Genomic DNA, 14,842 nt, shown 5'->3' on the forward strand with positions numbered 1-14,842 from the left:
CATTCCATTAATCAGATATTTAAAAATCCACCAGTCTGGCCGATGTGTGTCCTACCAAAAGCGAGGGGTATTTCATAAACCACTCATACTACACATGGGCAGTACGGCTTTACGCGCTGTATGTCACAAGCAACATTACTCCTTTGCTCAGAAACACGGGCGCATAACCAGGAGAGCTTGTTAGGAGCGGGAAATATCATGGAAACATCATGTCTGCTCGCAACCTTCTTCAGGTTGTGGGCGACTTTTTGCATATAGGGTATTATTTCCGGCCTTTTTCTATGCTCTGTAGGTTCCGCCCTTTTGCGCAATGCCTTTCAATTTCTTGAGCAAGCTCTCCGAGACACTAGTTATGACTGAGCTAGGGAAATCAGCCTATTGTAGACGCGGCACCTGATAATCAAAACTGTCAACCATCATGTATTCCCAAGACCTGCCTAGCGCTGAATGCAAGCAAATTGTCACAATGCCTCCGTTAACACTTTTACAGTGTGCCGACTCAGAATTAAGCAACTCCTTTTAACGCGATAGCGTTAAAGAGCTTGTTTCGCAGAAATTCCGATGTCGCCGTCGATGTCGATGTCGGCGTTGTTGGATGTGATCAAAAAATCGTTACCTTGTCCGTGACAAAAAAAAAATCGAGAAAGATGCAAATAAAATAGATAATAAAGACCTTTGGTTTGAGTAAGAATCGAACCCAGGCCGTCTGCGTGGTAAGGAGGTGTCCTACCATAGAGCTACGATATTGCTCGAAATAGCATGGGCGGAAGTAATTTTCAGTAAAGAAGTATTTGAAACTCGAAACTTTGAAACTTTATATATTTCCAACATTCAGGGTGCTGAGGGCCGTGGTCATGAAGCCTCTAATAGGCTTGACTGGGACCACGACAAGTGGGCGGCATAGGCAACATGATTATTACGGTGAAAATGTAGAAACTGAGCAAACGATCTTAGTGACAGTTTCTACAAGTCTAATAAATCATAAAAATAGAAATACAAATGTTAATCCCCGTTTAACAAAAAAAGAAGAGGGTCCGCTTCAGTCAAAAAGCGCAGTGTGACCACTTGACCTTGTACTGGTGTACGCTATTAATTCTGTGTAGTAGCGTTGAAATGCAACAGACCTTCTATTATAATCTTTTATAACTAGAAATGTGCAGATATGCCTTTGTATTGAGGAGCTTCGCTTGACGTATGGTCCGATGCTCATGAGCGGCAGCAGGGGCGTAGGAGGAAATATTTTTTCAGGGGGGGGGGGGGAGAGGGGCACCTCCTTGATTTGAAGTGGGGGCCGGTCAGGCGGATGTGGTGAAGTGTCATTTTGGGCTCTGTATGCCATAGCAAAAAAAAATTCGGGGGGGGGGGGCGCGGGCCCGGTCTGCCCCCCCCCCTGGCTACGCCACTGAGCGGCAGCATGAACTGTGTTAGCTGAGGGCCTCCGCGATTAGTTCCGGCAACGCTTTGCCGGAGCTAATCGTGGATGCCACGAGCGCCTGGCTCACGAGGCTGTAAAGGGACCTCACGTGACGACCAACGTTCGGAGAGCTTATTCTACCTGCTTTTTATATTCCAAAACGGTTGAAAAATGTCGATATCAATGTGGCTAATCGCAGTTTCACTCACTCCCGTGAAAGCAGAACCTTAAAGGGGCCCTGCAACACCTTTCTGAGTTATATTGGAATAGTCTCATTATTGACGTATGACTCTTCACGAGCCATATGCCGCAAAAATTTTTCGAATCCGTCAAGTCTAAGTGGTGTCACCAAATTAGAGAAATCACGTTCCGCAGCTTTCGCCCTCCACTCTACGCCGCGAGCGCGCGGAAGGCTAGGCAGCGAGTCTAGGGAGGGAGCGCAGAGGAGCGAGGCTCCGCCCAAGAGCGCCGGCGGAATTTTTTTCTTCGTTTTTTTCTCTCTGACGTCTGGGCGCAGCCACGTGGTCTATGCCACCACTTCCGGTCGGCTTGCGTCGCTCTCGTCGAGCGGAGCCGATCGCACTGTGTATCGCGCGTGCTTGAAAACTGCGCGTCGGTTTGGTAATGTTGGGTGTGCACCTCGAACGCCGTAGTGTTTTCATCGCTCTGCCAACCATGGAAGCAAACCTGCGCGCTCGTTTGGAACGAATGACAGCTGAGATCGGTTTCGGCCCATACTCCGATACACCGCCTCGTAAGACGGCGCTGGCAGACGACCCCGAAGCGCCGCCATTACCGGACGCCAGCATTGTTATCGGAGACATGCTGCGCCCCAGCCTCGGTCGGTCGTGAGAACGTGCCGACGATGCAGTTCCCAGCTGACGAGGGAACACTCGAACGGCTGGCACTCTCAACGGCAACCGGCGATGGTCAAAAGCACAGAAATATTCACGTTTTCGGCACTGCGCATGGCGAAGAAAACGGAACCACGCAACTACAAGCAGACGAGCTGTCGGTGAGACCGGAAGCGCTAATATTAATGTTTGTTCGGTGTTTTTAACGCGATAACAGAATATAAACATGCATATTATCTACTTATTGAACTCAAAATTAACAACGAAAGTAATAATGAGGGTGTTATCGTGATTATACCATCAGCCAATAATGGAACTGCCGACAATCGCGTCATATTTTGTGGACTAACACATCATTTGTCGAGGGAAGAGGGAGCGATTTTCAGCTGACTTTGAGAATTTATTGTAAATTCCAGGCCGTGCGCATCGCTATAATATTTGGCTCGCGTGTTCTCGGGAGCCTCGACTACCGATCGGCAGCGCTTTTTGAGCATGCTCGAAAAGTGTTGCAGGGCCCCTTTAAGCATAATTAACAGTTGGCAAGGAGAGCTATCGGCATCGCTATCTCTTTACAGCATTGCTGGAGGACGCCTACGTACAGATTTAGAGGCTTTTCAGATCGAAAAATAATGCTTAGAAAATAACCGAGTGCTTTTGTGATCAACCGCTGCAGCTACAAACATTGCGAAGAGTGAGCATTCTGTTGCGCCGTAAAAAACTGGGTCGAAAGAAATCGGTTGTTAGTCCCTTTAAGATAAGAGCCAATTCGATGCCACAATAACAATGAAAATTCATCGATTGAGTTCACTGAAAGGAGGAGGAGAGGGACTAAATCTTATTTATACAAAATGGGAGTGGGAAAGGGCGCAGTCAATTCTTTGAAGTATTGAGAACAACTGTGATCGTTGCGGCACATGGAGGAGCAGATCTCAACTACGCACTTCTTTCTGCGTGACCTCTGAGATTCGAAGTGGATCTTAGAGGCCACACAAGGCATACATCATTGCACAGAACGCCGACGTGCGAGTGTCACTACCAGTACATCTATACACTCTTAATCATGTCCTGCTTAAAGTGGCAGTCTATAGCCCGGAAACGAGACGAAAAATCTAACGCCTATAGACTGTCTGTTTAGCCGGCACAACCTGTAGGCGGTGCCACCCGTAGCCGTCCCTCGGCGTAGTAGCTTTCTTAGCGGCTCATCTCATAGGCGGGACTCAATCTAGGCCGGAGATTTTTCGTCTCGAATCCCGGCTAGTTGAAGGCCGGCTATAGACATATCCTCGTTCCACGTGACCAGCTGTCCTGGCTACGGAGAGTCCTACCCACGGTGTGTCCCAGCTGCGGCGCGTCCTAGCTATAGGCGGTGTACGAAGCGGCGAAAAAAAAATTCCTTTTAATCTCTATTCTGGGATTTGGAGGCTTAGACACACATTTTATGACATACATAATCTATATACACATATTACATTCAGAAGTAAACCACAGAAAAATTCACAGTAAACACACGCGGATTCGAACTCGCGAACACTCGATCACCAAGCGCGTACGCTAACCAATACACCACATCACGCTGCGGCCACTGTGGTAAAAGAACGGGGGTTTATATGCACCAATGCGTCGCTATGTGCTCTGGCGTATTAGTGCAGTGGAGGTTGTATTAAAATGTAGCGTTCACTGATACGTAAGGGGACATTTTTTAAATGACATTCGTGAAAATATATACGGGGTCACTCAAGTCATTGCTGGGAGCATGCTTGAAGCGAATTTGCGGGCTTGGTACAAAAGATAAAACTGTTCCGCATATATTCGGCACTGGCGCCTCAGTGACATTTAAAGAATCTTGGCGCGCATAATACCCGAGTTCTATTGATGTTAGCTGTCAGCCTGTTGCCTTTCGTGGATTGAACGAGTTTTCAACGTCAAGATTCGCTTGCCGTGGAACGTGTGCTCGGAATCCATCCGCGCCAACCGCACAGCGGCGTAGCCGATTACCGACGGAGAATCGCCGCGTTCTCAGTAACGTCGCTGGCCGCTTCACCGCCGACGGTTACCGGGCCGGTAGCCGATATCGTCACTAAGCCTATTAAGTTTATTTCGAAGCCGTAGTCGACCGTGCTTCAGAACAAAGCGCTCAGGCTCATACGCCATGATGTTTTACCTGTTACCGTCGTTGGCTCGACCCTCTCCCCGTAATAATTACACACTGAGATGAACATGCGCTGATAATCGTGGTATTGTCAGCCGTATATACAATATGCGAACACGCCCGAGCAGGTGCGGTACGGCGTGCACGCACTGCAGATGAACTTCACTTGTAAAGGAACTCATCTTGGCTCTAAACGTTGGATAGTGCATGTCGTTACCCCTCAAATGAATGACACTATTCCAGTAGACATTATTTTAGCTTCAATAAAAAATGTGGGCGGTGTTTGCGTCGACCATGGAAGCGAGGAGCTGGCGCTGATTGCATGCAGCTTCGCAGTCGCTCGGCGGACTGGGCCCCGGAGGAAATGCCGTTTATGTTGGACGCCACTCGCGCGACATACGTGACTCGTGAATTGGGCTGTGCACGCTGGAGACGCGGCTCGCGGTTCACCGTTCTCAGGCACGCAGTGCGCAGGCAGGAATTTGATGCTAACATGGACTGGATCTTATATCCGGCAGCACTTATCGCAGAAATATTTGTGGCGTTCTCTTAGGACTCCATCAGTGGCCATATTTTTGAGAATGTCTGGATTCACGCTGGTATAGCGGTTCCGCCGCGCCATTTAAATCACTTCACACTCATCTCAAAGCTGCTATATTTTTCACATAAGTTTACTGAAACATTTTCTGGAAGAGCGAGGCCATGCAATCTACTAAGTATAGTATTGGTGCGAAAGGCACTTTCATGGGCATGCAGTGCCTTGTACAAGTTTCACCTTTTGATAAATTTTTGACAAATCTCGCCGTGATTAATACGGCGGAACACGCAAAGATTTACGAGCTACATCCACACAGCTGCATTTGCATGCGCACGCGACTGGGCAATGTTTGTTGTGCTTGAGTGCATGGGATATCCTTCTGGAGTTTTTTACGCATACACGCACCTAATTTTTTATGCGCGGATTACTGAGACGCGTTGCGTACAGCAGAAATCCAGAACGTAGTACAGTGCTGCATTAACAGAAAATTAATTTGCCACCATCGAGTAATAGGTTCTAGTGTTGCAGAGCTATGCACAGATGCTAAAAGACAAGGTATGGTCTACGAAGGATGCAACTTTTGGTGCAAGCTGGATTTTTAAATTTTTTTTATTGCGCACATGCAAAGCGGTTGCGCCTCAGTGTGGCAGTCGTCAGGAGGAACTTAAATTGCTAAATTATGACATATCGCAAGAAAGTTAACGTAGACTGGCCATTTGTCGAACACGGAGTGTTTAACGATTTCTGAACTTTTTAAGCCAATGCAGCGATGTTATACGAGGTACTTCCACCGGCGTGCGCGCTTCGCGCTGGCACACATGTACGTTCCAGAGGACGGTCATTTAATTATGCAAATATTGTTTGCCAGACTTAGGCATTGCTTACTGCGGATCTAGGAGAAAATGGTGAACGGTTTTGCGAAATCTAGAACACCTCGTGGAAGCTCTACTGACTGCACTTGATTTCGACAGCATGCCGTTACTAATAATAGAACGTTAAATTAGATATGTACATTTCACGGCAAACGATTCGGGCATTTGTCCAAGGAAGCATTTCGTTTTTTATCACTAACAACCTATCTTATGTCCACTTGAGGACGAAGGTCTCTACACTAATCCCCCATTGATCCTATCCAGCGTCTTCATTACTATTTTTGTGTGTTTGTGGCATGCACAAGAACGAAGAAAGCAGTCAGGTTGCGGTATCCCTAATGCGGACTCCCTTGACGTCAAGTGGCACGCCGTGTAGTGGTTGATTGTGGCTAACAGAGTTTTAGAATTGTGTAAGCACACGTTGCGTTGGCTGGGCCCGTACGCTATACTGTATTCGGAAAGTAACGTGCGTATACCAGTGTTTAGTCTTTGAGAGATGCGCAGTGGCAACAAACACAAGAAATTGTGCACACGAAGCTCTGGTTACCGTATGCTAATACTACCTCATTTTAACCACGTGGGATTTTTTAACGTGAACCGATTACATCACATAGGAGCGTTTTCGCGCTCAGTTCCCCCTTGATGGTTACCTAGATTAACCATTAACAGTGAGCTTGTAAACTATAAGCATGGTGTGTTTACATGCGTATAAAAATTCGCATCGTTTTTTTTTTAGTAGCGGCGTTTAAAGCATGGACGCATCACGTTCCCCATAAATGTACAGTTCAGCGGAATCATTTCGGTTGACAATGACTTCACGGACCATACCAACTTCATAGTTCAAGAGTACCCGCTGTGTCTAGCGTGTATAAGCATGCGAGAAACAGGTACTGCTCAGGTGTAAAAATAATTATTTATTGTAAAAAATACAAACAGCGCTAAAAGCAATGCTCAGCGCTGAAGGAAACGATAAACGTGCCATCCAATGTTTCTTTTTTGACAAATATATTCTGGTGCTTAACGAATACCTTTGATCTTTCCAATGTGTCTTCAGCAGCTTCCCGCCGGCAAAACACCTGGGAAACAACTGGGTTCATAATACTCTGCACAAGACGAAGTATTGAGCATACCCAATTGGGTATGTGAGGTCCTTAATATAGTACATCGTCAAGCACCAAATAAGGGCTTTCTCTAGAAGTGTGCCAACCGAAGGTTTCACATTCTCTTGCACTTGATCGCAGTAGAACGCCTTGTTGTCGTACTCCCTCCAAATTCAGCGGTCAGGTGATGGGCGGGCTGCTGGCATGTCATCCTGACGGAAAAAAAAGTAAAGCAGAGGACACATGCGACGTTATGTTCTTAGATCACCTGGTGTTTTCGCCCATCACACAAAAACTTCTGCCTGGTAAACGGACGTTTCCAATCTGTTATGCACCTTGTCGAATTTTGTGTAGACAGCATCACAGAAGTTACAAATATGAAAGTGTTTTCAGAAGTTGCTAATGAAGCTTTCTAATAGCGTTTTAACCATAAACTTACTACAGTTATGAGAGAAAGCGTAGCATGATTTCCTCAGATATACTCATCGATCTCCACGAAATACATGCGGGCATTGCACATCTGACCGAGTATTACTTTGACCTTGTCGAACTTCTCCATGAAACTTCCAGTTTTTCTTAAAAGTGAAGCTCTGTTTCGAATGTCGGCTGCAAGTCAAAACCACAGCACAGCCGCAATTTGATGAGAATCACGTACAAGGAAAGCAGTTTAACAATAGATTCACGATTCATTCGTTAAGTAAATAAAGTGGCAGGTAAACTTGGCTTGAAATTTGGTTGCACACTATTGCACAATATTGCAAACGAATTTTCTTAGTACCAGGGGAATGCCAGTAACGGCGAATATTTGAGTGGTAGGAGCCAATGCATGATTAAAAATTAATTCGCTGCGGCGGGTCAATGCTCGGCTGCGATATTTAGATGGGAGTGAAACACACACACACAAAAAAAAAGAATAAAAAACACAAAGGAAGATCGTATGCTCAGTTACGGCATTGTAAACAACACCACGGCCGGTGTTGCTGCTGTTGCTGCTGCTGGAGACCATGCAAGGTGTGAGCTCCTGGCCAGTTGCTCGATAAAACTGCGCCTGGCTCTTGTGTCAGAAGGTTTTGTCACCTGCAAACGTATTCAAATTCTGTGTATACTAACACGAGGATGAACGAGAATTATATCCTTTATTATGACTGCTGTACGCACTTCACTTCTTTGAATAACATTTCGAATGAGCAATCCAACATAAATAATAAGCTGCCAACGAGAACAACAGTGCTTTTATACAACCACGGTTATATATCGCTGTTGCATCGCATGAAATGATAGATGAGAGAACAAAAATGCCATCAGCTAGCTAACGCCTAAATTACATATGACGCATTACTTTACCTTCATCGAGATCTGCAGTTTGCACAGGCACCACAGCCGGTGCATGATGCACTGATGTACTTGCCCACACTTGACTTGGCACTGCATAAGACCAATGGGCAAATGTGATCGAAAACCACGGAAATCAGTGAAGGGGCACAGTAAATGCACATGTATTCACGAACATGAATGAGGCTGGCTTTAAAACATGTTAGAAATTAGGCAGCAAAACGCGTTTTAAAGACTGTCGCTATTCAGAAAGTCAAATTGCTGATTTTACCTCCTAAAAACAAGACATGCCGCGAGTCGTATCTATGAGCGCCTGATCCCATGAAACGGTACTAACGTCTTCGGCACTCGTAAGTGCAGTTTTATTTTTGATTGTGGAAAAGTTTTTCCGCTTCCCAAAGGTAAAAAAAGAACTAAAAATGCGAAGTATAACGACCTACCATGAAAGCAGATCCTAACATCATTCAACTGCTTGCAAAAATACGCTTGCTTTTATTGCCGCGTTGTATCATTGACTATAAATGCAGAGAACAGTTGCTAGCCGAGGGATAAGAAGCCACGCGAGAGCTAAAATTACACAGCTTGTCAAGCAAGACGAAGTGGTTATCTCAGTGACACCTGTCAAGATCGACGAAAGCGCCTGAACTATATGAGAGTTCACAATAAATGCGGCCAGCACGACAACACGTGCGCGACTATAGAGACGGTTCACGATTACAACAAAGATAAGTACTCGTATACTCGTATAGTTACTCGTACGCATAATCGTATAGTTATTTCAAAAGCCGTCGAAAGAATATTCTGGCAGTTCAATGCCGTCATTCATATACATAAGCGCAAGCATGCAACAATGTGAACGCTAACAGCACGAACATATATGTGAAGAAAGAACAGCACTCACCCAGGCAGGTATGATGCGCCGGGCTGTGTCCGCAGTGTGCGCACCAGCTAGACAGAAATGGCGCGAAAGCGTCGTGTAATCCTGCGTCAACAGCTTGCGTGCAGCCATTGCACCCGCAAGGGGATATCGCTATGTCCTCGCAACACCCCCTTAGTATTGAGATAAGAGAACTTTTACATGGCGGCCGAGTACCGGCTCACGCGGCACGCTCAACAAACCACACCAACCTATCAAACATCCGCCGCTGTCATGGAACGCGCTAGAACTAACCCATATCGCGCCAAAAACGCAACCCCCTTCCCGTCGCACAATGTCTTCGAACTCTCGTTTTTACCTCCTTCCTTTCTTTTCTCTGCGCAAAAACAGCAGAAGCGGAGGGCAACGGAGAGCGCAGCAGCCCCTGTTCTCTCTCACGCACGCAAGAGAGAGCGCGTATAGTTAGCTCCATGCGTATACCTCCTCGCAGCATAGCTCGCCTTTGCGGCTGACGCTGTCGGCGCATGCGTAAACACCGACGCTTGCGCCGACAAGTTATAACACGCGGGAGCATACGCTGAGCTGTAGCCAGGATTCTCACTTACGCGGCCCACACCGACGCGCCAGTAATACTGCAGGCCGTCTATAAGGCGGCGGTGAAGGGTGCACGTTTTTTATATACACTTGTCACGGCTAACTCCTTTTCGAAGGCCTACTATAGCCGGGAGTTTTCCTGAGTTTTGAAGCGTCCCGCCTACAGGGCATGCGTTAGCCAGGATTTGATTAAGAGTGTATAAGACGAGGATTACGGTCGCCTCCAGAATTGTTAGAGAGATAACCCGAGGGCCATCGCCTCTCAGCCATCTGAGTGGCGACTGTCCTCCGCCGACTCGATGATAGCGATACTGGCTGACTTTTGTGACCTTTGAAGAAAACTAGAGCTGCACATTTTACCCGTTAAACTGAGGCTGTATACTGACTCTCCGGCAGGTGCGCGCTTTAGCTACGTTATACGAAATAAAGCTTCCCTGGCGAAATCGCATTACGGTTCCTTGCTTGTCGATTTCACAACGTGAGCAACAGCACTCGCGCGCTTTAGAAGTGCCGGCGTCGGACTCGCTCAAAAGCGACGACTCTTGCAGCAGTGCGCGTACGTGAGCAGAGTGCGCGGACACTTGGTGCTTCGCTGTATTCACGTTCCACGCTTGCTCTTTGCTGTGTCCGCGTCCATTAACGTTTGCTTGGTAGCGGTGTCTTTGCGAAAAAAAAAAGACAGAATAAAGTAGGACACATGTCTAATGCATATTTCACGGACACACTCAGAGCCGGCGTTGTTCTCCCGAACTGCGCTTTTACGTGTTACGGCTGAAACGTGGACGTGTAGTGTGTCAGCCTTTCTGTGTCTGTTTTATATCGACCGCAGGATGTACGTTAGAGTACGTACGTGAGGACGTAATGCACGCGTCTGTGGCTTGTTTCTGCCCTTTTCGTTTTTGCAACTTTTTACATTATTTTGTTCCCGTTCCGTGTATTGTACACGAAACAAAGGTTTTACGTGTGCAACGAAACCTTGGACTTCTTATAGTGCATTTTTGAACTTGCCGGTAAAAGGATCGCCACCCTAATGTTAAATTGCCACAATAATTTGCATTTTTGTGGCGGAATGTCACGCGCAAACCTAATGCGCAAGCGATTTCCACTAAAGTGTCTACGTGAAGAAAATTTTCGTCAATGTTGACGGTTGCACAATGACGTACGTGGCGTGGTGCCTACGCATTTCGTACGAGTTGCGTCATTTTATTTTTGCTGTTTATTTTGCTGTGAGTTTCAGAGGAATTCTTCGTGACTTTTACCAGTGAGTGCTTCGTCACTAAAAAGAAGCTAGAAGAGCAAGAGAGAGAACACGAAGGAAAGGCAGAGAGGTTAACTATACTCTTACCAGTTTGCTACCCTAAATGTGGCGAGTGAAATGGGGGAGTAAACAGGAATCTAGCTGCTGATAACTGAGATGGAATAAGAGAGAAGGAGAGAGTGTCATCGTATATATAGTATATGGAGCAGTGGTTCTCAAATAGGGGTGCGCGAAACCCATACTCGAAAAAAAGAAGATAAAACAGGAACAAAAAACGCGTTTTCGGAGGCACACTATGTCCGGTGACAGAGGCCCCTTCTGATTTTTGGCATGCTTCGCCACATACCATTTCTGCAGTGTGGTGGAGCTGACTTATGTTGCCCCTCCTTCTTAAGATGGCTGTAAAGCTTTTGTTGCAGTTTTCTACGGCATATGCACACGAGAAGGCGTTTTCCAGGCTCGTATATTTGAAGAGCAAACATAGCTAGAAACAGGTTGAATGTGGCTGCAGAGCGCGCGACTTATTGGCAAGCTGTTGAGTACGAATCGGAGTTGTATTTTTGTTTGACCATTCTTTGCCGGAGAGAAATAAAAGGCACCTATTTCAGGCTGCATGTTCAGTTAATTCACCTCCCCCCTCCTCTTTCCTTTCACGGCAAGGGGTCCCCCATCGCTTCCTTCAGTCCACAAGGGGTCCCCGAAACATGCATGGCTGAGAACTACTCATCTAGAGGTCTAGGCCTGACGTGATTATGTAGTTGAGTTGGTGAAGTAAATAGTTGTTGTAGATATTTGCTTCGACAAAAGTTTTCCCATTGCAATTTAAGAAAGGCTTAACACGACGGTTATGCGGCATATTGAAATTGAACACTAAAAGCAGGGACAAGGGCACAGGAAACATGACGCTTGCCTTTCGCTCTTCCCGCTTGCGCTGTTCCTTTTGTTTAGTATACCATATTTTAAAACTGTTTAATAAAACGAAAAATTGTTGTTGTTTTTCTTGATGCATGGACATTTTATTCGCCAGTTTCTCAATAAATGTGATATGTCGAGACGATTCCAGTTATAACCTTAGACAGTAGGTATTATGTACAATTTCAGATTAAGTAGTTAACGGCCTGGTAGCAAAAATGTAATAACGATGTTGAAAATAAAGAAGTGGGGCAAGGGCTCGGGGAGAGGCGCGAGAGACAAAAAGGAGGGAAGAGAACGAAGGGGGATTCGGAGCTAGCCCTTGAACAGTAAAAACGTCTACGACCACGGGTCCTCGTTATTTACAAACGGTCCAAGAAAGTTAGCAACGGCTGCGGTTACTGCCTATTTGCTTGCAGTTACTAACTCTTTACTAACGTAGGTAGTAAACAGGTAGCAAAAAGTTAGTAACGTATGCAGCTAGTAACTGTTTACGAGCGTAGATAGTAAACAGGTAGCAAAAATTTAGTAGCGGTCCAAGAAAGTTATAAACCACTGCAGTTACTACCTATTTGCTTGCAGTTACTACGTTTTTACTAACTTCTTTTAAAGAGTGCATACGTAATACCGACATGCCCAGTCGCACATAGTGGAGCCCCCTGCCATCATCTCCAGCCACGGGGCTATACACTAAATGCTGAAATCACTGGCGTAAATCACGGGTGGGATCAGGGTGGTCCTGACCCCCCTTGTGTTCAGACTAGAGGGGACAACCGTGGCATTGTCCCCCCTTGAGATTTATCTTTCAAACGCCACATACTTGAATCGCTTAAGTATAGTGCAATCAACTTTTTTTTAGATGAAGCAGCTTTTGCGCTGGGCTTTGTCCGTAGTTCCATTGGAGACCGTCCGCTTTCTAAAATCTACCATAGCCATCTGCAACATATTGAGCGCGCGCTCGCGCCAAGGAGAAGCCTACTTCATCTTGTTCTTCGACCGCCTTGATGGTGACACGTGTAGAGCACTTTAGGGGCCCGGGCTGCCGTATGCTGTCCTAGCTTGGCGTAACGCAGACAAAACCACGTGTGCTGGCACGCGCTTGCGCATTCGGGCCTGTGTAAAAGGCTTGGCGAGACGTTGTGGCCTCTCCCGCTTACACTCTCTCAGCAATCACGTGATGGCATCGGCGAACGAGATCCCGCAGACGCGCGATGAACCAACACGTTGTATCCTAGTCAGAACGCGCTCGCACGCGCTATCGCGTTCGTGCCTGCGTAAGGGGCTGGGTAAGACGCTGTGGCCTCTCCCCTTTACACTCTCTCAGCAATCACGTGATGGCGCCGGGGAACGAGATTCGGGAGACGCGCGATGAACCCGCGTGGCGTGCTCCAATAAGAGTTCGGGACGAGTAAAAGCCACAGCAACTACAGCGAATTCATGGTGTACTCCGCATGCGAGGACGCGTTAACATCGGGCAAGGTGCACGTGATGAACGGAACTTTAAATCAACCCATGCGCTCCTTCGAATCCCCACATGATTCCCTTTAGTGGGAGACGGTGACATTTTTTTGTTAATGCCTGGTTAATTTGTAGCGTGTGCAGGCCTGTGTTCAATACCCTTCAGTTATGTGAGACTATTGAAATCGCAACTGCCGCTTGACCACTTTCGGAGAAGACTCAATAAAACAATGCACTTACATGAGCTGGGAACTCATGCTTGTTTTTTTAACACGAAAGTGTTTTATACCGGGGTCCACCAAGACTTCAGTGACGTATTTCCGTCACGGAAATGACGTCGAAAAAATTTACACGATCAGATGGCAAAGAAAAAAAGTTGCGTCAACGGGCATCGAAGCCACGACCGCTCGGTCCGCAACAACAGGTGCCGGGCACGCTATCCACTGCGCCACGGTCACAGACTGCAGAGGGTTTACAAACGCGTCTTTTATATCTACCACTCTCCCGGTCGGAGGAGTGGTGTTGCCCTCTGGGAGCGGTAAAGTAAAGCAATTCGTCATTACTGTGGCCTCCGCGATTAACACCGGCAACGCGCTACACGGCCGTCCCATTCGGCACGTTTTCAATTGAAGTTCAATTTTGTCAATGCCTTAACACACCGCGAGGTGGCGATCTTAGCCCAAGCGTCGTAAAAGCGTCGGCCTCGCTCATAGCAACACGCTAATTCAAACCAAAAATAGCTATGCGACGCGCCCTTGCCTCACCTTCAGGACTGCTACACCGCGTTCCCGCTCACGCGCTCGCCCCGAGAAAAATCGCGGCCGGGGGGACGGCACGACGCGCTTTGCGTCTCCCTCTAGTCCGGCCGTGGTGTTCAATCGCACTTTAACATGCCTCGGGATGGCGACCAAGTTCTGCGTCCAATATGCGACGCTCTTCTGACTATCACACCTCGTTCTCTGATTACGCTTTCACCGTTAACTACTGCAGCTACCACAAGGTTTTGTGTAATCATTTAACATGGGCGTTAGTCGTCGGGATGGAGATGTGCCACCAATCATCAAAGTGGGCGCATCCACGTTAAACGGTGCTATTGCAGCCAGACATCAATATACATTGTGCAAGCTCTCTTATATCAATGTACAGTAAACATTCAGTTACTTCTGTAAGGGCACGCTTTACTTTCGTGTTATTCCGATTCCTATGGTGGAGGGATCAACCATCTTTTTTATATTTCATTTCGAAGCATGAGTGTAATATTTATATAGATAAAAACAAAATGGCCGCTATGGCAAGATGTGTGTCCCCCCTTGCAATTTAACTGGATTTACGCCACTTGCTGGAATTCAACTTTTGTTCCGTTTCTGAAGAAATGAGATTTACAAAGTTCGTACATGTATACGCGATTGATTTGCACACCTACAAGTTTAAGGAGACTTCATATACTAAAACACCTGAAACAGACCTAAAATACTTAGAAATGT

General features: G+C 46.7%; 1 long non-coding RNA gene across 1 annotated transcript; it reads right to left on the minus strand.

Moving 5' to 3' along the window:
- Window positions 1-6,847: 6,847 nt before the first annotated feature.
- Window positions 6,848-9,249, minus strand: LOC125758391 (uncharacterized). The gene is made up of 3 exons (XR_007416011.1): window positions 9,161-9,249; window positions 8,272-8,352; window positions 6,848-7,139 (listed from the first exon to the last, which is right to left on the minus strand). It is a non-coding gene; the product is annotated as an uncharacterized LOC125758391 (long non-coding RNA).
- Window positions 9,250-14,842: the final 5,593 nt, after the last annotated feature.

This window comes from Rhipicephalus sanguineus, chromosome 4 (genome assembly GCF_013339695.2).
Source record: "Rhipicephalus sanguineus isolate Rsan-2018 chromosome 4, BIME_Rsan_1.4, whole genome shotgun sequence".
NCBI classification, from domain to species: Eukaryota; Metazoa; Arthropoda; class Arachnida; order Ixodida; family Ixodidae; genus Rhipicephalus; species Rhipicephalus sanguineus.